This window comes from Rutidosis leptorrhynchoides, chromosome 2 (assembly GCF_046630445.1).
Source record: "Rutidosis leptorrhynchoides isolate AG116_Rl617_1_P2 chromosome 2, CSIRO_AGI_Rlap_v1, whole genome shotgun sequence".
In the NCBI taxonomy this organism is placed as follows: domain Eukaryota; kingdom Viridiplantae; phylum Streptophyta; class Magnoliopsida; order Asterales; family Asteraceae; genus Rutidosis; species Rutidosis leptorrhynchoides.
The window spans coordinates 457,454,732-457,477,978 of NC_092334.1; the positions used below are offsets into that span (position 1 = coordinate 457,454,732).

The following is a 23,247-nucleotide window of genomic DNA, read 5'->3' on the forward strand; positions in this document are numbered from 1 at the left end:
GTAGTAAATAAGATAGAGTCACAGGTAATTTTCAACTGTTATTCTTTATTGATTAAATCAGAAAGAATCACAACTATCCTTGGCGGAAATGATAGTTGGTTGATACAGATTACCTAGATTATAGCTAAGAGATAAACTAAAGCTATTACACGGTTTTGACTCTAACAGATAAACCCACACCACTACTTTTTACAATAGTGGATACAACAATATATATAGTAGTTCTATTAACTGTGTAATTAGTCTATTGTCCACTAGTACATTGGATGCTTTGTACTTGTGGGGACAATTGTGTCAGAAGGCGTGCTTTCCTTCTTTCCTCTTAGGTAGCTATTTGCTGGAACACACCCATTCGGTTTGGCACTACCATTTGATTTAAACAAATGGAATGTTGTGTTCCCTAGGTATGATTAAAGTATAACACATGTCTGCACATGCGTTCCACTTCTGCATTCCCACGTGGTCTTGTAAGGTCACTTGTCAGCCGCCGACTCCTGTCCTTTTCTGTTCAACTTTGTCTTCGACTTCTGTTGAATAGTGCGTTGATGTAGACCACTCTGGGAAACTACCATGCTTATAATGGAGCATGGCTGTCTTGTGTTGTATGCTAATATCCAGACTTACTGGTCCTTCATATGCTGAGTCACTTGATATTCTTGATTTGCTGGGTGCACATCCTGTGCTGATTCGAAGAATACATATCTACCTTGTGCTGATAGACTAGGCAGCATACTAAACACTCGACACAGCTATATTAGCTGACTATACATAAACAAACGTGTGCTGGCTGCACATAACACTTTAGTGCAAATAAATATTGTTTTGTCATAATTAAATCCTTAATTATTTTGGGGACTCAACAGATGGCAATAATGGAATTCTGCCATTGGCCTATGGAATTGATGGAGGCGAGACAAAAGAGGTTTGGTCATGGTTCTTAGGTAACCTAAGAGATCATTTAATGAGTTGTGGTATGAGTGATCGTATTTCAGAGATTACTTTTATTTTTGATCGTGCTGCTTCAATTGCACATGGTGTTTCAACTGTGTTTCCTGAAGCCTTTCACTGTTTTTGCGCACGTCATTTGTTTGGAAGCATCAAGACTAAATCTAACAAATTCAAATATTTTGAATGGCATTATTGGAAAATGGTGAAAGCTTACCGTGGGTCGAATTTTGAGGATCATTTTAGTGTATTTCGAAGAAGATTGAGAGCGTCTTACAATTACTTAGAACAAGTTGGTTTCCACAAATGGTCCAGAAGTAGAGCTGAACATGTTAGGTATTCATATCTTACTAGCAACAGTGTAGAGTCTGTTAACGCACTATCCAAACATGCTTGTTTGAGTTTTTTCGCGCTTCAGTACAAGATTGGTATTTCAAACATCGCAAACAGTCGGTTAGTCTTACTTCAACGGTTACCCCATATGCTGAACGTAAACTAGGCAAGAGGACGAGAAAATCTAGAAGATGGCAAGCAATTCCATCGACAAACAATCTAATAGAAGTGCGAGATGGCAGAAAAAATGGAATGGTTAATCTCGACGATAAAGTATGTTCATGTGGGCAGTGGCAGTTATCAGGGATACCTTGCGGTCATGTTATTGCAGCAGCACGACTTTTCGGCGTGGAGGATGCTACTCAATTTGTATCACACTGGTTCACAACTCAAACTTATATAAATACGTATTTGGAACACATCCTTCCTTTGTCCCATCTGTCAGAATGGTCGTATCCGTCGCCCGGCGTTTTACAAATTGTAAACCCTCCCATTAAGGAGAAAAGAGCCCCTGGACGCCCTAAAAGTACAAAACGTATTCCGTCGAAGGGTAAAGATACTGAAAAAACCGTAAGAACTTGCACTCGTTGCAAAGAACCAGGTCATGGTAGGGATACGTGCACAGCTTCTTATGACCGAACAGGTGAATCAACTTCTAAAAGGGTAGTAAAAACATCGGACTCAAAATCGAAGAAGGGTAAGGAGAAGGCCACAGATGCTGAAGCTTTTAAGGCATATCAGTCTCAGTTTTATGCAACGTGCAATTTAGGGAGCGATAATTAGTAACACTATCTCATTTGTTGTAATGTCAGTTTTATTTTTAACTTATTGTTGGATTTCGTTAGTTGTAATGTATTGTTGTATTTCCCTTGTATTCTAGGTACCTACTGTGTTATTTTATGTAATAAATGTAATTTGTTTTACAACACACGCAAGGAAGCAAATCACTTACTGCGTACGCAAGGCTTTGCTTGCGTACGCAAGGCTTTGCTTGCGTACGCAAGGCTTTACTTGCATACGCAAGATAGACGAAAGTATACACAAGCAAGGACGCAAGGTCATGCTTGCGTACAAAAAACAGCCAAAAATATGTACACGCAATGAAGCAAATCTAAGCTTGCGTCCTTGCGTGTATGTCAAATACAACTGTTGCAAAACTGAATTTACCAGCCACCTATTTACACCATATTTGCATACAAGACCTGCTACCTATTAGCTACAATGTATCAATCAACCTGAATCTCTACTGGTGGAGTTGGTGGCGGCGGCTCTTGTGTATCAAAACGTGCACGAAAAAACGTTCTTGCCATTCTGTTTCTATACTGCTCTGCAGCCTTTTTAGCATCTCCAATGTTGTCAACCTCCTCCCTTCCATAAATAATCCTCTCCATATGTATGCACACCCAAACCCCACAATCACCATGACCACCAGTCTGAATTGGCACAACGGGACCAGGTTCAATCATCAACTCCACACTCTCTTTATTTTCATAGTATCCGACAATTTGGGAGTCTTGCGTCTTGTTAATATAGTCAATCGCCTTCAAGTACACTGGCAAGTTGTCACCCAAAATCTTGAAAACTGCGTCAAGTTTTTTTTCACTGACACATCCGGGTAAACTGTCGTACACAAAAACCTTCATTTCTTCTAACTTCAACTGAAGCAGCAGGAAATGTTCTTCGTCATAAAAATGTATTGCTATCAAGACCTGTAGAGGCAGAATAAGAGGTCACGGTGGTGGCAAGAGGGGTTAGGTGGTGGTGGAGATGATGAAGGAGGAGAATCTGGTAGTAGTAATGGAAGCGATGAACAGTGTTTGCGTTTGTGCTTGCGTTTTTGCGAATCGCCTGTGTTACTGTTTATTTGCGTGTTTGAGAAGTCGGATGAAAGTGTATAGTGACGGGTTTAAACATGTCATTTAACCGTGATTTTTTTAGAAGAATACGCAAGGACGCAAGGTCGCAAGGTACCTTGCGCCTTGCGAGGCATTTTGTCAATTTTTTTTTTGTTGGGCTCTGGTGCAAGGAGTAAAAAATATTTGGGCATTTTGGTGATAATCTCTAGAAAAAATGGACATTTATGTGATAATCCCTTAATTTTTTGTGGATATAATGTCTCTGGCCCAGTCCAATATATTAGGGTCTAACAGGCCCAAATGCTCAATACCTGACGTGACTAATTTTGCAAGGTCGATTTTACAAGTTTAGGCGATTAAAAACTAGTAGCTTTCAAGCTCATTTAACAATACATCTGGTTTGAAGTTATAGCTGAATATAATATGTGGCTTATAGTTGTTTACTCCGTAGTTGGTTTTCCTAAATAGTTCTTATAATGATTTTTCATCAGTGAATCATGTTTGTTTGATTATAGCTTCAAATTATATTATATTACTAGTTTTATGAGCCCCATTTGTATAAATTAGTAGTCGATAACGTTAATATTGATACTTATAATATGTATAATACAATTATAATAAAAAAAAATCTTTTATTACTGACAACATTTGTACCGAAAACATTAGTATTGAATACTAACGCATAGATTAAGAGCCCGAATGTTGAAATCATTTTAACTAATTGACAAATAATCGATAAAACCAAACATCAGCTCCTAAAAAGTTGTTTTAAAATTGATCGTTAAGATATTGTAAAAGATTTAACCTGGTAACACTCTGGCGTATTTTTTGTTCATATGTGGAGAGGAAACCTAAAAATTTTTGGAGATAAATCATCCGATTATGTTTTTGTACGGAGCACGTTTTTATTACTCTCTCCGTCTCATATCTATTGTCCACTTCCTTTAATGAAAAAGAATAAATAATGTGATATTTATATATTTATCTTTATCTTTTAAAAGGAAAAGATAACAACCGGCCATATATGTTATTACTACTAGTTAAAGACCCGCGGTTTCGCGGGATTTTTGAATGGTATAATCATTTAAGCTATAAAATTAAATTTATAAATTAAAAAACTATTATTATGTCTAGATGAACATTAAACCAAATGTTTTTTAAGGGTTTAAAATTTTTAAAGTTTCAAAATGTATTAATGAACTATTATTAAATCTATGATTAACATTATACCAAATGTTTTATAGGGGATTCAAATTTTTAAAGTTTTAAAATGTACTAACGAATAAATAAACAAAATATGATCCAAATTAAATAAATCATCTTCGATGTCGTTATGCAGTTTTAGACGATTGAATTAAGAATTGTGGATAGTTATCTCAGATCTTCATTGTATTTTCCCACATATTCGACAATGTAGTTATTCTTATTAGATGATCATGAATTATGCTTAATGTCATAACTCTTTGTCTTGTTGTTAATACTTCGTGCATCCCTGAGAATGTCTTATGTCGTAATTCGTCAGCCTATAATGAGTTGAACATTATATTTTGTAATAAAACGCATAATATTGTAATATTTTTTTAATTATTTAGAAGATGTATGAAGTTTATGATTTGACAAAATTTCATTCCTCGTCCCTGAACTTTACATCAAATTTGACTTAATGTCCTGTTTCTTTTTTTTTTGTGCATTCCTCGTCCCTAATGTATCAAAAATCTACATCCCTCGTCCTCCCGTCTAGATTCTGTCAATTTCAGCCGTCTGTTCAGTCATGTGCAAAGCTTGTGAGGGTACTTTGGTCTTTTTATATTATTTCTTTTCTTTTCTATTTAATTATCTTTTTACTCTCATCCTCATAATCTCATGTTCATCATTCCCAAATTAAAAACCCTAGTTTTATACTTTTATACTTTTGCGGTGTTTCATAACTGCTTCTCTATTCTTTGATTTTTTTTCTTTTCTTTCTGCAAATTAAAAAAAAATAACATATTACTTATATTTGACTCATGTAAATGTAGTTAGAATAATTATTTCAATTTTTGTAATCTCATACTTTATAACCTAAACCATAAACCCTAAACCATATACACTAAACTCTAAACCTTAAACCCTATATCTAAACCCCAAACCCAAAACCAACCCTAAACCCTCAACCACCAACCCTTTACCCTACACACTAAATCCTAAACCTTAAACCCTGAACTCTAAACCCTAAATCCTAAACCTTAAATTCTGAAATCTAAACCCTAAACCATAAACTCTAAACCCTAAACCATATACCCTAAACTTTATACATTAAACCAAATACTCTAAATCCTATACACTAAACCCTATATCTATACTCTAAATCATAAATTGTAAAAACTAAACCCTAAGCCCTAAAAACTATACCCTATACCCTAAACCCTAAACCATACATTCTAAAATCTAAACCTTAAAGTCTAAACCATAAACCCAAAACACTAAACTCTAAACCCTATACCCTAAACCCTAAACCATACATTCTAAAATCTAAACCTTAAAGTCTAAACCATAAACCCAAAACACTAAACCCTAAACCCTATACACTAAACTCTAAACCATAAACCCTATATCTAAACCCAAAACCCCAAACCATAAACCCTAAATCAACCCTAAACCCTAAACCACCAACCCTTAACCATACACACTAAACCCCAACCATAAATTCTAAAATCTAAACCCTAAACCCTAAACTCCAAAACCTAAACCCTATATCTAAACCCTAAACACTAAATCCTAGACCATAAACCCTAAACCCTAAACTCTATACCATAAAATCTAAAAACTAAACCCTAAACTCTTAACCCTAAACACTAAATCCTAAACTGCAAACCATAAACCCTAAGTAGCAATTCTTAAACCTTAAACCATTAACTCTCAACGTTAATCCTTTTTATCCATTAAGCTTAAACCCTATACACTAAAAGCTAAACTCTAAACCCTAAACCAACCTTAAACCAACCCTAAACCCTAAACCACTAACCCTTTACCCTACACACTAAACCCTAAACCCTAAACTCTAAACCCTAAACCTTATACCCTAAACCCTAACCCTAATCCTAAACCCTAAACTCTAAACTCTAACCCTTAAACCATAAACCCTAAAACCCTAACCCTTAAATAAACCTTAACTCCAGAACTATACAGCCTAAATCCTAACCCCTAAACTATACACCCTAAACCATGAACCCTATAAACCCTAAACCATAAACTCTAACCCTTACCCCCTAAACCTTAAACCTTAACCCCTAATAGCTGTAATAAAAAATAGTATAAATTTCAATTGAATAATAGCTGTAATTTTCTTTCTTCGCACTTAGGAAGTTTCGTAATTCTGCAAAAAAAAAAAAAAAAAAATTTAATTAAAAAAAAAAATCTAACCTTTGAAGCAAACCATTATGAACAAAACAAAATAGTAACTAAATTTAATTGATGAGAAAAACAGTCGAAAAAGAATTGCAATTTCCTTTACTTTGTGTTTAGTAGAAAAGTTCTGGAGAATAGAGTGAGATCTGAGTAGATTCACGATGTTGTTGTCGTATGCCCTACTTAAACGACACAATTCAGCGAGAGTTTTAGTATATATGTCTCGATCCAACTATACGTACGTTAACATGTAAATGATCGACTTTATGTTGGATTCAGTCACAAATTTTAATGACTAACTATATGCCGAACAACAATTTTTATGTTGATAACACATCAGTCTTCACATAAAGGAATAGCATAATTTCAAGATTCACGATGTAGAGAAAGCCAAATAGAAAAAAAGCTAACATTTCAGATGATATAAGAAACTGAATCAAATCTTGACTCGAACGGCGATATCGGCATCACCCAGAGGGAACTTGACCATCTTCGCGATCTTATGCCACCCACACACACGTTAGGTTGAAACTCAATTCGCGATGATACTCTATCAAATCTATTTGTAATTCTCGATAATAAATAGGGGTTTAAAAAAAAAGGTTTCAGTGATCTACTTTGTTTTATAACGAGGAATACATGCGCGCGGGATGGGTTTTTTTAGTTGTTTCTTACGGTTTTATGATGTTGTACGTACCAGTATGCGTAAACGGTTTTATATGAAGTTATGTACATAGATGTGATTAGAAAGAGGTAGGAAAAGAATACGTAAACGGAAAGCGCGACCATTAGTTTCAACATATGCATACAAAACATATAGAGCTAACATCATAGTGGTTGACTTAAAGTCGCAATGTTTGACGGTATGTCTTGAGTATATAGAAATTGACTCAAAGTAGCAACAACATATTTATCTTTTAACTAATCACAGTAGAGCAATAAGAAAGTGTTGTATAGAAATGAAAAACATATTTTTTTTTTTTTACTTACATGGGACTGACATCACAATACAAACTAATAAGAGCAATTTTTATAAACAGAAATAATTACTGCAACAGTGACCAAATGGGTAATGAATTACAATATGTACTAACCTCCTTTTACATAACCAAAAGGCTGCTTCTCCTTTAAAAATCTAACAAACTTTTTAACCTTAGGAGTTAGATAATAAAAAAACGCCCATGAATTTTCTCAGCTCCGGCCACTTAGCGTTACACGTAAACGTTATAGAGAACCGTGGTTTCCATGAACTCTACATATCGCTCGCGCATCGAGATAGTGATTGTACATTGTAAATATAGCGAAGGCCACCGGTAAATGAAGCAGGTAAGATGACACAACTGCCAACTTCAATGCCAATGACTGCACACATAAGTATAATCACCTAAATCCCAATAATAACCTGTAACAACACAAAAGAAACATGATTAAAGAAGGTAACATCAAAACAAAAGCTGTTGATATCTAAAACTTTAATAAACAAAGTAGTATAACAAACTATAATTGCATTAAAATGCCACTTCAATAAGAAGTCAAAGATCTATCTGTTTGGATTGCTTTCTAATTGGGTCGTTATTACCCCTTTTATTTAGTAATCTGTGATTCTTCATCATCGATGATCTTACTATCCACTAAACACTATTCACTTTTTCCTTAATATGCTCGGTGTAAACAACGTGTTACAGTCCTTCTAATTATCTGCTTCTTTCTAGAATCGTACACACGTACATTCATAGCTAAGGTACCCAATCCAACTACTGCTGTTAAAACAGGTACACATCTAAAAAAAATTGTAAGTAAAACAACAGACCTGTGCATTCTCCGCTAAGCAAACTATGATGACCAGGAACCGAAGTCGAAGTCGTAAGTTGATCACCTGGCGACAAACGATTGTATAAAAAGTGAATACTAAAATTGCAAAGAAAATAACAGGTAGTAAACATAAGAAAACAACTCGAACAATATACCTTCATTAGACTCGTTGACCACAATGGAATCTACATTTCGGCACTGTGAGTTGTCAAGGGATTGTATGTAAGTAAGCATCTGCATACTAAGCAATGGTAAAAAGCTTTTTTGAGGTGAAATCCTCGTGTCTGCAGATTGACTGGCTCAGACTATTGTATTTATGTTTTTGTGAAATATTTGTGATGTTAATTTTATAGTCAATAAACAATGTTTGTGTATTTATAGACAAATTGTATGGGAGTTGAGTTCTCCTCAGATACAAATATTTCCCCTGTGACATTTGTTGGTGCTGATACGTAAGCAGCGTCAGCACACATATATGTTTTTATGACATGCTATATCCATTTGAATATTATTTGGGTCCAGATGTTGGTGCATCCAATAAATCACCAAATCAAACTTTTTTCCAAAAAGTCAACTTGTGGAGAGCTTACAACGACACACTATGCAACTCATAAAATCACTGTAGCAATAAACTAAAGCAGCAACCTTTGTATAAATGTCAGTCCTGTATTATCATACTGGGATATCTTTACATGAGATGTTGCTTGTATGTTCATAGGCACAGTCAAAATATAACAAATATGTAAGCCTCATTTGGCGAAGTATTTTAAACAAATAAGTCTCGTATAAGTGTACTAATAATGTAAGTTATATGACAATATTAATATTAACAACAAAGAGATAAAAATGGTCTAAAAAATTATACCTGTACATTGATGAGAATCAGCTCCAATGAATTCAATGAAGATGTACTGCCAAAAAGAAAGCTTTTGCGTGCATATTGGTAATATCCAATTGTATTTTTAGGAACCTCTCTAAAAGGGTTGTGCAATACAGAGCAAGTAAATAATAAGAAACAATATAGATAGAATAAGTAAATTATATAGTAACTATACACTTCCTAAATTTTACCTTCAAAGTGGAGAGGAACAGATGGTTAATTATCTAAGCGGATCATCACAGCCTATATTGGCACTTGTGAGACGTACGGTTGTTCGAAAAAGAACTGCCTAATGTTCACCGATATCTGCAGCATGTTCATGTTCATTGATATAGACTACTCGTAGAATTATGAATAAGAGTGTCAGAATGGCTTAATATATTTCGTTGGCATCTTTGTGTTGGTGGTATTGAGCTTGCCTCAATTCTATATCGTATATGATCATTGCCTCTAATATTTTTTTCTTGTTTTTGCTTCTCATATTTAAGTAATATTATTTTATAAGTACTAAGCACATTATAAAATTAAGATAACCTAAAAATGTAACCGATTATTATAGATAGTAGTCTTACACATAAACAACGAATGAGAAAGCAATAGCAAATTGACTAAGTAAGCTATTGGCACACAAGCATGCCAACATTAAAGGTGTCAACCACATAAAACAACAAAAGCTCACCTTCAGGATCTAAAACAACAAGCAAATTATATATTGAATATACTGACCAACGCATTATGAAGCTGATATAGAAACTAAAGACGTTAAAGATTTTGCCGGGGTGACAGTGCTAGCCTATATGCCATATTGCCATGGATAAAAACACTACCAAAATTATATATCAGAACAGGAAAATGTTGAAACCAAACAAAACAATTCCATTACACGATAAAATAAAAAACCTTGTGAGTTATAAGTAACCTCTACAAAGACATAAGCCATCGCAAAACCCAGAATCACTAATAACGGACTAAAAAATACAGGACAACAAAAGATACACAATAACTTAAAACACAAAAATGCAATGGTATATTCAAGGTTACCCTTGAAGCTCGAAGGCAGTAGAAGGTTGAACAATAATCTACAAACAATAGCACCCAAAGTCACTTTTTCTACAACTTGCAAACTTAAAAAAGGCCCAAATTGACGAAAGTTCATAGAATACATCAAGCAAAATTACATTAATATGTCCAAATTATACAATGTATAAGGCAAAATTATAACCGAAAGAAGCCATTACCAAAAGACGGCCTGAAGGTGCAATAAGGAGCAACAAACAGTCAATGTATCTAAAAGAAGAAAATTTAAAAGAAATTAAATGTAACCAAAGTGTAAATTACCTACCATGTAAATTACTTACCAACAATGAAGAAAACCCACACAAAAAAATCGTACGATCAAAGCAAATAAATATTACAGAGTATAGTTTGGTGCAGTTCTTTAGTTGTATTGGAATAAACCTACTTCAGCCCTGAAATACATCACAAACAAATCCAAAACAAATTAGAAAAATAATTAATCCTTAATATGAACGTCAATTGTAGTGAAATTCAACTTAAAAATTGACCCAAGTAAGCTCTCATAGCAACTAAAATTAGTATATCGTATTTGACAATTATAGATAATCAATAACATGTTATCTTACTAAAGGAAGATGAATTGTGAAATTGATATATAATTATGTATGAAATTGAGAAAACATTGCTACAAATCGATCGAATTTATTCAAGAAAAACAATCAGATTGAATGTTTGATTGTGAATTAGGGTTAGATAAGTTTAAGAATTAATGAATTTTTAGGAAAGATATTGGTGTTAGAAACGAAAAATGATAGATTATGAACGTAATTTTGACTATCAGGGTTTTTAGGGTTTCTAATTGGGAAAAGGATCACTTGATTCAAGTGGGAGGGTAGTTTACCTAGGTTTAAAACGAACGAAGGGTAAATCAGGTATAAAAATATTAGAGGATGATTTATTAGCTAATAAAGATAAAGATAATCAATGGTTTAGATGAAAGGGTAATTGGTGGTCTTTTTTAATCCAATGGCTTAAAGTGGTGTTTTGTAAATTAAGATCATTATTATATATTTTAGTTTTATTATTATTATATTATTATTAAGGTAACAATAACATCCGTCATATCTTTTAAATGCTTAAGAACATTATTATTAATTTATACATTTATATTAATCTTTTATAAGGTAACATTCGCCCATATTTTTTTATTAATTAATTTAATATTTAATTTGATTTAACAATAGACTGACAGACAATTTAAATTAGATTAATTGAGGAGATAACATGTAAGCATAATGACACGTGCTTTATAATAATGCATAATGACACGTGCTTTATAATAACATATACATTACATTCTTATTTATATACTCCTATTAAATTGTTTTCAAAAGTAATATATATAAAAAAAAAATGACATCACTAAATTTGTAGGATAATTATTTTTTAATATTGAAATGTATGATTTTTTTATCATATATTTTACATTGAATTTGACATTGCTTTAGTATGTTTTACAAGTAAACTTAATTTTTTTTTTATGAATTTCGTTATTTTTTAAACGTCAATCAATCGACTGCCAACCGAGAAAATTCATTGATCGTTAACCAATCAAAACCACCCGCAGCAAAGCGTGGATTTGTTTTCCTCGTTTAAAACAAAATTAGTGTATGATCTTTTTTGGATCGTGTTTGGTTAAATTAAAGGTTCATATGTAAAATAAAATAAGTGTATGATCTTTTTTGGACGATCACTGTTGGTTTATTTTTAATAAAAAAATGATATGGTTACTTGTCCCATATTGGTGGATGGAAGAAAAGAGGAGTATCCTATTTGAATATAAAATGAAGTTGTCCCACATCCGTGGGAGGAAGAAGTTGGAGGTGGGTGACTTGGTTATAAAAGGAGCTCATGGGATTCATTCAAACTTGCACTAATCAATACACCTTAAGTATTTGATTATTTCTTTCTTTCTTACCCTTGTTTGAGAGTGATATTAGTTAAATACTTTGAAGAATGTAATTGGCTTAAGAGAGTTGTCTATGTCATTGTAACAATTTGTGATATAGTGTATTTCTCTCTTTGGAGGCCCGTGGTTTTTCTCATGTTTTGGAATTTCCACTTTAAATTCTTGTGTTGTGAATTGTTCTTATTTCTTTACTGTTATTGTTGGGCTGGGTGATGAGAATCAGTGAGACCGTAATTTTCCAACAACTGGTATCAAAACATCAGGTTTGACGGGGGGTCTCGGTTATAGGAGTCGGAGTATGCTCTGTGGTTGCAACGGGAGTGGATCGTCCACATCAGAAACGAGTTCTATTGATCGTACAGGGTATTGTAAGACCCGAATAATTATTGTACAGAAGTGTAAATAGGGTACATAAAGTGTGGGAAGCAGTGTGTAATTAAACAGAGGTCAGAGACTGCCCAGGCCCTTGTGCGCGCCGCGCACTGATGCTATTGACAGATTTCTGTTTTAATTTAAATTGAACGTGGGGCATTTTGGTCTTTTCACTCGAGGCCGGATTTAAAGCCACTAAAAGGCTGGTTGGAGTCTTTAATTCACATCCACCAACCTCATCATCTCTCCTATTCAATTCTAGAGTGAGAAACCCATTGAGAGAGAGAAAGCTTAAATCAAGAAGGAAGAAGTTGATTTCGGGCCAAAATGCGAGTATTAAAGTTGTTCATCTAGTCATTAGCTACGTTGTGATTGTGGTGGTAAGTCCTAATCTTAATTTCCTTATTTTAATTTGTTTAAGGGTTAGGGTTTTGGGTTAGTGATGAACATAAAACTCATTATTGGTGATTTTGGGGGTTTTGGGTAAGATTTGGGTCATGAGGACTCAAGAATGACTAACCTAGGGTTTCAAAATGATAATTGGTGTTTATGAGTCTTAAATGGTTAGTTAACCACTAGCACACTTTGATATTAAGTAAGTGGGTGTTATTTGGGTGTGTTGATGACCCAAAATGGGTGTGTTAACCGTGAGATGGGTCAATGGAGTCTTCGGTGACCTAAGTGGTCTAATGAATGTGAAAATGCGATAACCTTATGTTAAAAAGTGTATTAAGGCCATAATAAAATTAATGTTAGGGGTTTGGCGTAATCCCAACCTAGTGTTAGAGTTAATGGTGCAAATGGATCACATTTGCACTACGGGTCAAAATGACACTTGAGTGGTGAGTAAGTTGGTTCACCAAGTTGAATGTATGATTAATATTGTGCATAATGTAATAGGTGCGTTACGTTGAAGGTTGCGAGCTTGATTTATCATTCACCAAAGGCGATAAGGTGAGTGGAATAATTATACATGTGTGTATGTAATGTATTTATTAGTACGAAATGCGATGTGGGTTTTAAGTTCGGGTATGCGATACCACATCGTGTTGGCATGGGAAGAGGGTTTAAAGTTCGGGCGTTCGATACCTTATCTTCATGTGTGGCATGTGATATGGGTTAAAGTTCAGGCGTTCGATACCATATCATATGTATGTGTGCGGGCGTGAAGTGTGAGTTTAAAGTTCGGGCATTCGATACCACATTTCACGTGACAGGTGGGTTTAAGTTCGGGCGTCGATACCACCTAAGGGACTAGTGATGTATACTAGTGGTGTCTGCATGGCTAACGGTTCATTCGCGAGAATCGTTCCCTTTGTGTTTTGGTTAACCATGGTTGTGTAGTTGTAGTGTAGCATATTATATTGTTCGTGTTATATGCTATTGTTGTGCTAGCTTGTGTTATCGGATTTAGCGTTATACTTTGCGATGGTATGCTAATTTAAATGCTAGCGTGTATGAGGTAATTGTGTAAGTGATTGCAAGTAAGTAGATTATATATGTAAGTGTATAATTATTGCATTCACTAAGCGTTTTGCTTACCCTCTCGTTGTTTACCTTTTTATAGGCTCCGGTGTGGATAAGGGAAAGGGTATTCGTTTGGACTAGTGATCCCGCTTCGTTATGTTAGGAGAAGCTTTTGGACGTTTAACTTTTGAAGTTTGACCAAGATTTGGGTAGTTTAACCCCCAAACACCATGCTCAAAGTGTCGTTTAGAATTTAAACTAATGTGGTCGAAACTTACATTTTGTACGAAACTCGTAATGTGGGCATATTCGGGCCCGGTGTCGTAAAACTTGTTTTATTATTGAAACGTGCTAGTTTTACTTATTATAATGTGTTGTGAAAATCGTTTCGTAAAGTATCGGGAAGTGGGAGATCTTTAAGCGAAAAATGTAAATTTTGGAAACCAAGCTGCCAGGCAGTCTGCGCGCCGCGCACATGAGGGGTTGCGCGCCGCGCACCCCTCTGTTATTAAATTTTTTTTATTACGCGTATTCGATTATATAACGGGTTGGGTCGTTACAAGTGGTATCAGAGCATGGTCTAAGGGATTTAGGCGACTTGAGATAGGTGCCTAGACTTAGACTTTATTGTGTATGCGTTTTATGCGGGACTTGTAGGAGACGCGTTGGACTGGGATTGGTTGGTGCCTAGTTTTATGTGAACTAACCTTGCGCTAATTGTTTTGTGTTGTATTTGCAAACATCAAGCGAGATAGACGTTATAATAGCAAGTTAATGCGACGTACTCGCGTAACAATGACTAGCTACCATTGTTACGGGTTCAAATCATGTCAAACAAGCGATGTACGACGATTGTTGAGCAAGATGGGGCGGTGTGGTATGTATGTGTCATGTATTATCGTTTCGTTGTTTAACCTATTTCGTTTTATAGAATGAAGATGAGAAACGGACACGACACCAATGACGAAGGCCCGAGCGAGGACTACGAATTCACGGCCAAAGTTAAGGCCATCTTTAAAAAGCAAAAAGCGGAATTTCTTGCAGATGTCCGAAAGGTCTTCCAAGAATCGGTTGATGGGCAAGTAACCGAGTTAATCAATGAGCGAATGAATGCTGCGATTGAAGAGGCACTCGAGGCTAGAAACATTTATCCCCGTGGTTGTAACATCCCGCATTTTTCCGTTAAATTATTTTAACGACCGTCTTTTTTTTTAGATAATATCTTCCGTTATCTAAATTCGTAGTTTCCGTTGACTAACGTTCATAATATTTCCGTTATTTAATTATAACATCACTCGTTTACTCGAGCGTTTTCAAAATATTCGTTCGGTAAAATCCCGCACCCGCTTCTAAACTCGAGGGACTAAAATTGACACGGGGCAAACTAGTTGACTAGGTCAACTAGTCCACCCCAATCACCACCATTCAATCATCTCCATCTCTCTCTCTTTCTCTCTATCAAGAACACACACACATTTACCCAATTCAATCATTCATCATCTAAATTCGATCTAGGAGGCTTACAACAAAACAAATTACATATTTGGAATCCTCTCTTCATCCTCTACAATTTGATACCAACTTCATCTCGTTTGGGTAACATTTCTAAAACTCTAGATTTCTCTAAATTCATGTTTTTGATTTGAAATGGTGTTAGTTAGTGTCTATGGCTCGTGTCTAGCATGAATATATGATTTACTTGCTCGATTTGTTGTTTTGAGTAACTAGTTTGAACATTTGAAATGGGTTTGCTTAATCTTGCATTTTGGAAGATTAAATGTTGTTTGATTGTTAAAGTTCATGTTTTAATTGTGTTACTAGTATCACTAGCTTCGTTTTGATGCGTAGGTTGATTAAGAAAACTTCAAAAATGTGATTATTGATTTTTGTGAATTTTGGTTAGGGTTTGATAGACTTTGAAATGAACTTTTGATGCGTTGAATGCTTGTTAATGTTGTTAGTAAGTGTTTAGATGCATTGTATGCTTAATTACCTTCGGAACGGCATATCGTGTGTGTAAATTGGATTCTCGAATCATAAAATACGTTTTACGAACTTGAAACTTTGAAAATAAACCCTTCTTGATCAATTGACGAGTTTTCGGTTATTGTAATTGATGTTTTTGCTTGTAAAAGGTAGTTAATTGTATTCCTTGTCAAAAGAGCTTTCCAATGATATAAGATGCGTATTCTAAGTGTTTACGGTTTGCGTTTTGTGCTAAATTGAATTTTGGATCAAGACTTGAACTTTTGAAACTGACCAGGTACCAGGCCACGCCTAATGTCGCGGCGCGACACCTCTGGCCGCGGCGCGGCAATAGCCGTGTTTGGGTTCTGACCTACTTTGTCAAATTTCAAAAAATGTTTGCTATGCTACGCACCTCCGATTAACATGTAACTTGGCCAACATGCTCATATATGACTTCTAAGCTTAGAAAAATAGTTTGGTACCCGACCCGAACATGTTGACTTTTTCGTTGACTTTGACCGACCAAGTTTGACTTTTTGTCAAACTTAACCAATTAATTATGCAATCTTTCTAACATGCTTTTATACTTGTGTCTTGCATAAAACTTGATGATTTGATTCACATGCTATATTAATCGAGTCGTATTGAGCCATAGGACTAATTGAACACATTTCGCCCGACCTTGTGTCGTAACCGGTTAATTGATACAACTTACTTGTTTAGGTCAAGGCTAAGCAACAATCATGCACACGTTTACTTTGTGAAGTACTTTTATACTCGTGCACTCGAGGTGAGATCATAGTCCCACCTTTTCAACAACTTTTTATACTTTTAAATTGTGGGCTGAGAAACATATACTTTGTTACATTTTGTCCTACTTACTTTTATACTTTGAACACAAGTACAAGGAAAACAAACATTCCACAGCGAGTTAGAACAAAAATCCTCAATTCGATTATCATTAGTTACACTTGCAGGGTGTAAGCGAGAACTTATATTGTGTGGCCATACGGGTTTGACAAACCCTCATTACGGACGGTTCGCTACCGTCTACGGATGAAATATATTTTCGAGAAACAGTGTATGTTCTAACACTATTGTGATGGGGTTCTATGGAAGGAAACGTTAAGTCTTGATAATTGGGTGCTCGCGAACAATACTTTTGGAATGCAAACGATTTTGATAATCAACGTTATGGGAATACTAAATCTTGTGGTTCAAAAACAACGTTTATTACAAACACCTATGATTTCACCAACATTTTTCGTTGACAGTTTTCTATATGTTTCTCAGGTTCATACTTGGCTATTTGATACATGCTTCCGCGTACACTCATTCTTGCTTGGGGTCAAGCATACATACATACATACGCTAGGGATAGTACTTTTGGATTCAAACTTTTGTTTACATACTTACGCTATTTATAGCAACTGTGTTTTTCAACTTATATTATGTCGCAAGTTATTTCATTTATACTTTATGACTTTTGTAAACTTAGACTTGTTGTCGAACGGTTTTGTAAACTAAACTTGCAAGTCTTGTACCTTTCAAATGAATGCGACATAATTTTGGTCAAACGAGTCTCATATAGGGACTACGACCACGCAACGGGACCTAAGTTAACGGCGCCGTCAATAACGGTTTTGGTCGGGTCGCTACAAGTGGTATCAGAGCATTGGTTGTAGGGAACTAGGATGTGCATTAGTGTGTCTGACAGAGTCGTTGGGACGCATTAGTGAATCTAGACTACAACCGGATAGTTAGCCATTGCATTCTGACATACATTGCTATAGATAGCACTTACTTGACTACTTGTGCATTATACTTGAATCATTCGTAGGAAAACTTTTTTAATGGTACCCAACCTTCATCATACGAACTCGTATTCTGCCACTTTGGTTCGGGAACTCTGACTCCTTGGTTGTTATTCACCCCGTCTCATCTTACTATCCATGAGTATTGTAAAGTCACTGTCACTACTCTAGATGAGTATCGTCATCACTATTTATCGCTACGGTTGTGTACTACTCGCTATCATGACTCGTTACTCTTTTCATACCTAACTACGTTATTGTCTGATTCGAACCGCATTGACGTGAACAATCACTTATACACTTCTCTCGGGGAACGCATCTTTAGAGTTGCACTAATTCTTTCGATTCAATACGAATCATGTTTGAGACGTCGTTACATTTTGTTCATTTTAGATTTTCACGATGACACGAACTTGAACCCATGGAGTGATGTGGGAATGGAGGTATGATTTGGCGTAATATAACGACACTCGATCAACGTGGTTATATTACGGTAAGACATACCGAAGTTCTAATGACACGTGATGGTGGTTAGACTCGATCAACCTAATCACCACCATGTGCCATGTACATGACTTCATCTATTCATGTTTGGACATCTGAAAACTCCGAAAGTACTGACAACAACCATACCGGGGACACACCTTCGAATATTGTCGAACCATATTTATGCTTCCGAATGAATGACAAATTCTTTCAACATCAAACATATGTTACACGTGTATACTATCTCATTTTCGCACAGTTTTATTGGCGCACTTCAATATGTTTGTTATGCTCACATCGAGGCAGAAACTTCTCTCGTATTACACTCGTACTTCCGTATAAGGAAATCTTTGATTCTAAATTTTCAATGGAGAGATAGACTCTTCACGTTATACTAGTACTCGCCTCGAGGGTGAATAGCCCCGACGAACGTTTTCAGAGACCGATGAGAACTTGCTCCGACAAACGTTTTCGGAAACCGATAAATCTTCCGCGGTGCGAAATTCTTGAGAAACAGAAACTTGTTCCAACAAACGTTTTCACGTCCTAACAAACTCTTTCAAATATACCTTAAAGAGATGTACCTCGTTTCGGATCGAGATCCTCGTTTCACTTCTAGATTTTGGAGTGCCTCACAAAAAGTCTCGGGACCACGTTTAGACATGAGTACCGCACATCAACCACAACCCGACGGACCGAGCAAACATACGATTCAAACCTTGGAAACCGTAATACGAATTTGTGTTATCAACTTCAAATTTACTTGAGAAAAGTTTTTGCCTTTAACCAAATTCTCTTACAACGATGGTTATCATTCAAGTCTTAACGTCACACTTTCGAGGACCCGTATAGCAGTAATTGTCGTTTTCTTAAATTGTTGAACCGAAGTAGGTGACAAGCGAACCACCGGACCCGAAATCATTCATGAAACAACCGGAAAATTTTTCAATTCCAAGAAAGGCTCAAGGCGGATCGTAGTCGCCAAAAGAACTATGCCGATGTTAGACGTGAACCTCTCGAATTCCAAGTGGGTAACCGCGAAACGTTAAAGTCGCACCTTGAAAAGGTGTAATCCGTTTCGGGAAACGTAGATAGCTAAATCCGCGATATTTTTAGTCCTTTTAAAATCCTGGGGCGTTTGGGACCCGTTACTAGCCGTTTAGATTTTTCAACTCATTCGAGTCTCCGTTCATCCTAAATTCTACGTATCAAACTTAAAGGCGTGTCTTGCGAAACAAGAACTTGTTATCCTCTTCGATGAACTTACTATCAACGATAAACTCCACCTCATAGGAGGACCGATTGAAACTATATATCGTGAAACCAAACTTTAAACCAACGTAAAACCCCGACTGTCAAAGTTCGTTGAAATGCCCGATGAAGTACTTTCACTTATCCGTAGAATGGGCAACGCACGATCTCGATGAAGGAACAACGACTACTACTTTCAACTAAATTTCGGGACGAAATTTCTTTTAAGGTGTAGGTAATGTAACATCCCGCATTTTTCCGTTAAATTATTTTAACGACCGTCTTTTTTTTTAGATAATATCTTCCGTTATCTAAATTCGTAGTTTCCGTTGACTAACGTTCATAATATTTCCGTTATTTAATTATAACATCACTCGTTTACTCGAGCGTTTTCAAAATATTCGTTCGGTAAAATCCCGCACCCGCTTCTAAACTCGAGGGACTAAAATTGACACGGGGCAAACTAGTTGACTAGGTCAACTAGTCCACCCCAATCACCACCATTCAATCATCTCCATCTCTCTCTCTTTCTCTCTATCAAGAACACACACATTTACCCAATTCAATCATTCATCATCTAAATTCGATCTAGGAGGCTTACAACAAAACAAATTACATATTTGGAATCCTCTCTTCATCCTCTACAATTTGATACCAACTTCATCTCGTTTGGGTAACATTTCTAAAACTCTAGATTTCTCTAAATTCGTGTTTTTGATTTGAAATGGTGTTAGTTAGTGTCTATGGCTCGTGTCTAGCATGAATATATGATTTACTTGCTCGATTTGTTGTTTTGAGTAACTAGTTTGAACATTTGAAATGGGTTTGCTTAATCTTGCATTTTGGAAGATTAAATGTTGTTTGATTGTTAAAGTTCATGTTTTAATTGTGTTACTAGTATCACTAGCTTCGTTTTGATGCGTAGGTTGATTAAGAAAACTTCAAAAATGTGATTATTGATTTTTGTGAATTTTGGTTAGGGTTTGATAGACTTTGAAATGAACTTTTGATGCATTGAATGCTTGTTAATGTTGTTAGTAAGTGTTTAGATGCATTGTATGCTTAATTACCTTCAGAACGGCATATCGTGTGTGTAAATTGGATTCCCGAATCATAAAATACGTTTTACGAACTTGAAACTTTGAAAATAAACCCTTCTTGATCAATTGACGAGTTTTCGGTTATTGTAATTGATGTTTTTGCTTCTGAAAGGTAGTTAATTGTATTCCTTGTCAAAAGAGCTTTCCAATGATATAAGATGCGTATTCTAAGTGTTTACGGTTTGCGTTTTGTGCTAAATTGAATTTTGGATCAAGACTTGAACTTTTGAAACTGACCAGGTACTAGGCCACGCCTAATGTCGCGGCGCGACACCTCTGGCCGCGGCGCGGCAATAGCCGTGTTTGGGTTCTGACCTACTTTGTCAAATTTCGAAAAATGTTTGCTATGCTACGCACCTCCGATTAACATGTAACTTGGCCAACATGCTCATATATGACTTCTAAGCTTAGAAAAATAGTTTGGGACCCGACCCGAACATGTTGACTTTTTCGTTGACTTTGACCGACCAAGTTTGACTTTTTGTCAAACTTAACCAATTAATTATGCAATCTTTCTAACATGCTTTTATACTCGTGTCTTGCATAAAACTTGATGATTTGATTCACATGCTATATTAATCGAGTCGTATTGAGCCATAGGACTAATTAAACACATTTCGCCCGACCTTGTGTCGTAACCGGTTAATTGATACAACTTACTTGTTTAGGTCAAGGCTAAGCAACAATCATGCACACGTTTACTTTGTGAAGTACTTTTATACTCGTGCACTCGAGGTGAGATCATAGTCCCACCTTTTCAACAACTTTTTATACTTTTAAATTGTGGGCTGAGAAACATATACTTTGTTACATTTTGTGCTACTTACTTTTATGCTTTGAACACAAGTACAAGGAAAACAAACATTCCACAGCGAGTTAGAACAAAAATCCTCAATTCGATTATCATTAGTTACACTTGCAGGGTGTAAGCGAGAACTTATATTGTGTGGCCATACGGGTTTGACAAACCCTTATTATGGACGGTTCGCTACCGTCTACGGATGAAATATATTTTCGAGAAACAGTGTATGTTCTAACACTATTGTGATGGGGTTCTATGGAAGGAAACGTTAAGTCTTGATAATTGGGTGCTCGCGAACAATACTTTTGGAATGCAAACGATTTTGATAATCAACGTTATGGGAATACTAAATCTTGTGGTTCAAAAACAACGTTTATTACAAACACCTATGATTTCACCAACGTTTTTCGTTGACAGTTTTCTATATGTTTCTCAGGTTCATACTTGGCTATTTGATACATGCTTCCGCGTACACTCATTCTTGCTTGGGGTCAAGCATACATACATACATACGCTAGGGATAGTACTTTTGGATTCAAACTTTTGTTTACATACTTACGCTATTTATAGCAACTGTGTTTTTCAACTTATATTATGTCGCAAGTTATTTCATTTATACTTTATGACTTTTGTAAACTTAGACTTGTTGTCGAACGGTTTTGTAAACTAAACTTGCAAGTCTTGTACCTTTCAAATGAATGCGACATAATTTTGGTCAAACGAGTCTCATATAGGGACTACGACTACGCAACGGGACCTAAGTTAACGGCGCCGTCAATAACGGTTTTGGTCGGGTCGCTACAGTGGTGAAGGAGGTGATGGGAATGGTGGACATGGAAGGCGAGACTTCCATTATAAAAATTTCAAGGATGCTCAACCTCCTATGTTTAATGGGTTAAGAGATCCGTTGAAGAGTACATGTTGGATCTCCGCCATCGAGGGGGCTTTCCGTACCGTAGAATGTCCTCCCGAGAAGAAGACGAGGTACGGTTCTAGCATGTTACGTGAAGAGGCTAAGTTGTGGTGGGATGATAAATTCAATTGTATGGGGAAGAACAATGCATGAGCTTGTCGTGGGAAGAGTTTAAAAAGGAGTTCTTTGTTGAATATCGAACTCAAGCCGACCTAAACACAAACCGGGATGAGTTGCGCTATTTGCGACAAGGTTCGATGGACATGGTTACTCTCAAGTCTACTTTCTTGTCAAAGACTCGTTTTTGTCCAGAGTATGTTGGTGATGACCGAATGTTGACGCTAGATTTCTATCGCACTTTAAACGATGAGTTGAAACGTAAGATTAGTCGGGGAATGGCTAAGTCTTTTGAAGAGTTATTTGAGTTGGCCCGGGGTTTCGAACCGGAGGTTCCAAAATGAAGCGATTTCTCGTTCTCTAAGAGATAATTTGAAGGTTCGAGTCATTCGAACTTTTCCAACAAGAAAAACAAGAAGGGTTCCGAAAGTGTTAATAGTGTGAAGAAGGGTGGTTCCGGAAGTTTTCTCCCTACTTGCTATAATTGTGGGCAAAAGGGTCACATCTCTCGTGAATGCCCAAAGCCGCCTACAAACAAAATCACGTGTTTCAATTGTCAAAATGAGGGGCACCGAAAGACGGAGTGCCCCAATTTGTATGGTGATCAAGTGAAGAGGTTAGAGAAAGCGGCGGGTACGGCTAGGGGACGAAACTATTTCATGACCAATGATGAGGCCAAGCAATCAAATGAAGTTGTCTCAGGTACTTTGTAACGACCCAACCCGTTATCTGACCAAAAACACGCCTTAATTTTTTTT

The 23,247-nt window shown here is 36.0% G+C and overlaps 1 long non-coding RNA gene across 13 annotated transcripts; it reads right to left on the reverse strand.

The window, feature by feature from the left end:
• Positions 1 to 7,462: 7,462 nt before the first annotated feature.
• LOC139892524 (uncharacterized) lies at positions 7,463 to 11,016 on the reverse strand. 13 transcript variants are annotated; one of them, XR_011774119.1, is made up of 9 exons: positions 10,857 to 11,016; positions 10,629 to 10,682; positions 10,452 to 10,500; positions 10,255 to 10,292; positions 9,405 to 9,519; positions 9,199 to 9,307; positions 8,489 to 8,567; positions 8,332 to 8,397; positions 7,463 to 7,923 (listed from the first exon to the last, which is right to left on the reverse strand). It is a non-coding gene; the product is annotated as an uncharacterized lncRNA (long non-coding RNA). The 13 variants fall into 13 exon arrangements; XR_011774120.1 differs by having other exon boundaries at positions 10,572 to 10,682; XR_011774116.1 differs by having other exon boundaries at positions 9,405 to 10,292.
• Positions 11,017 to 23,247: the final 12,231 nt, after the last annotated feature.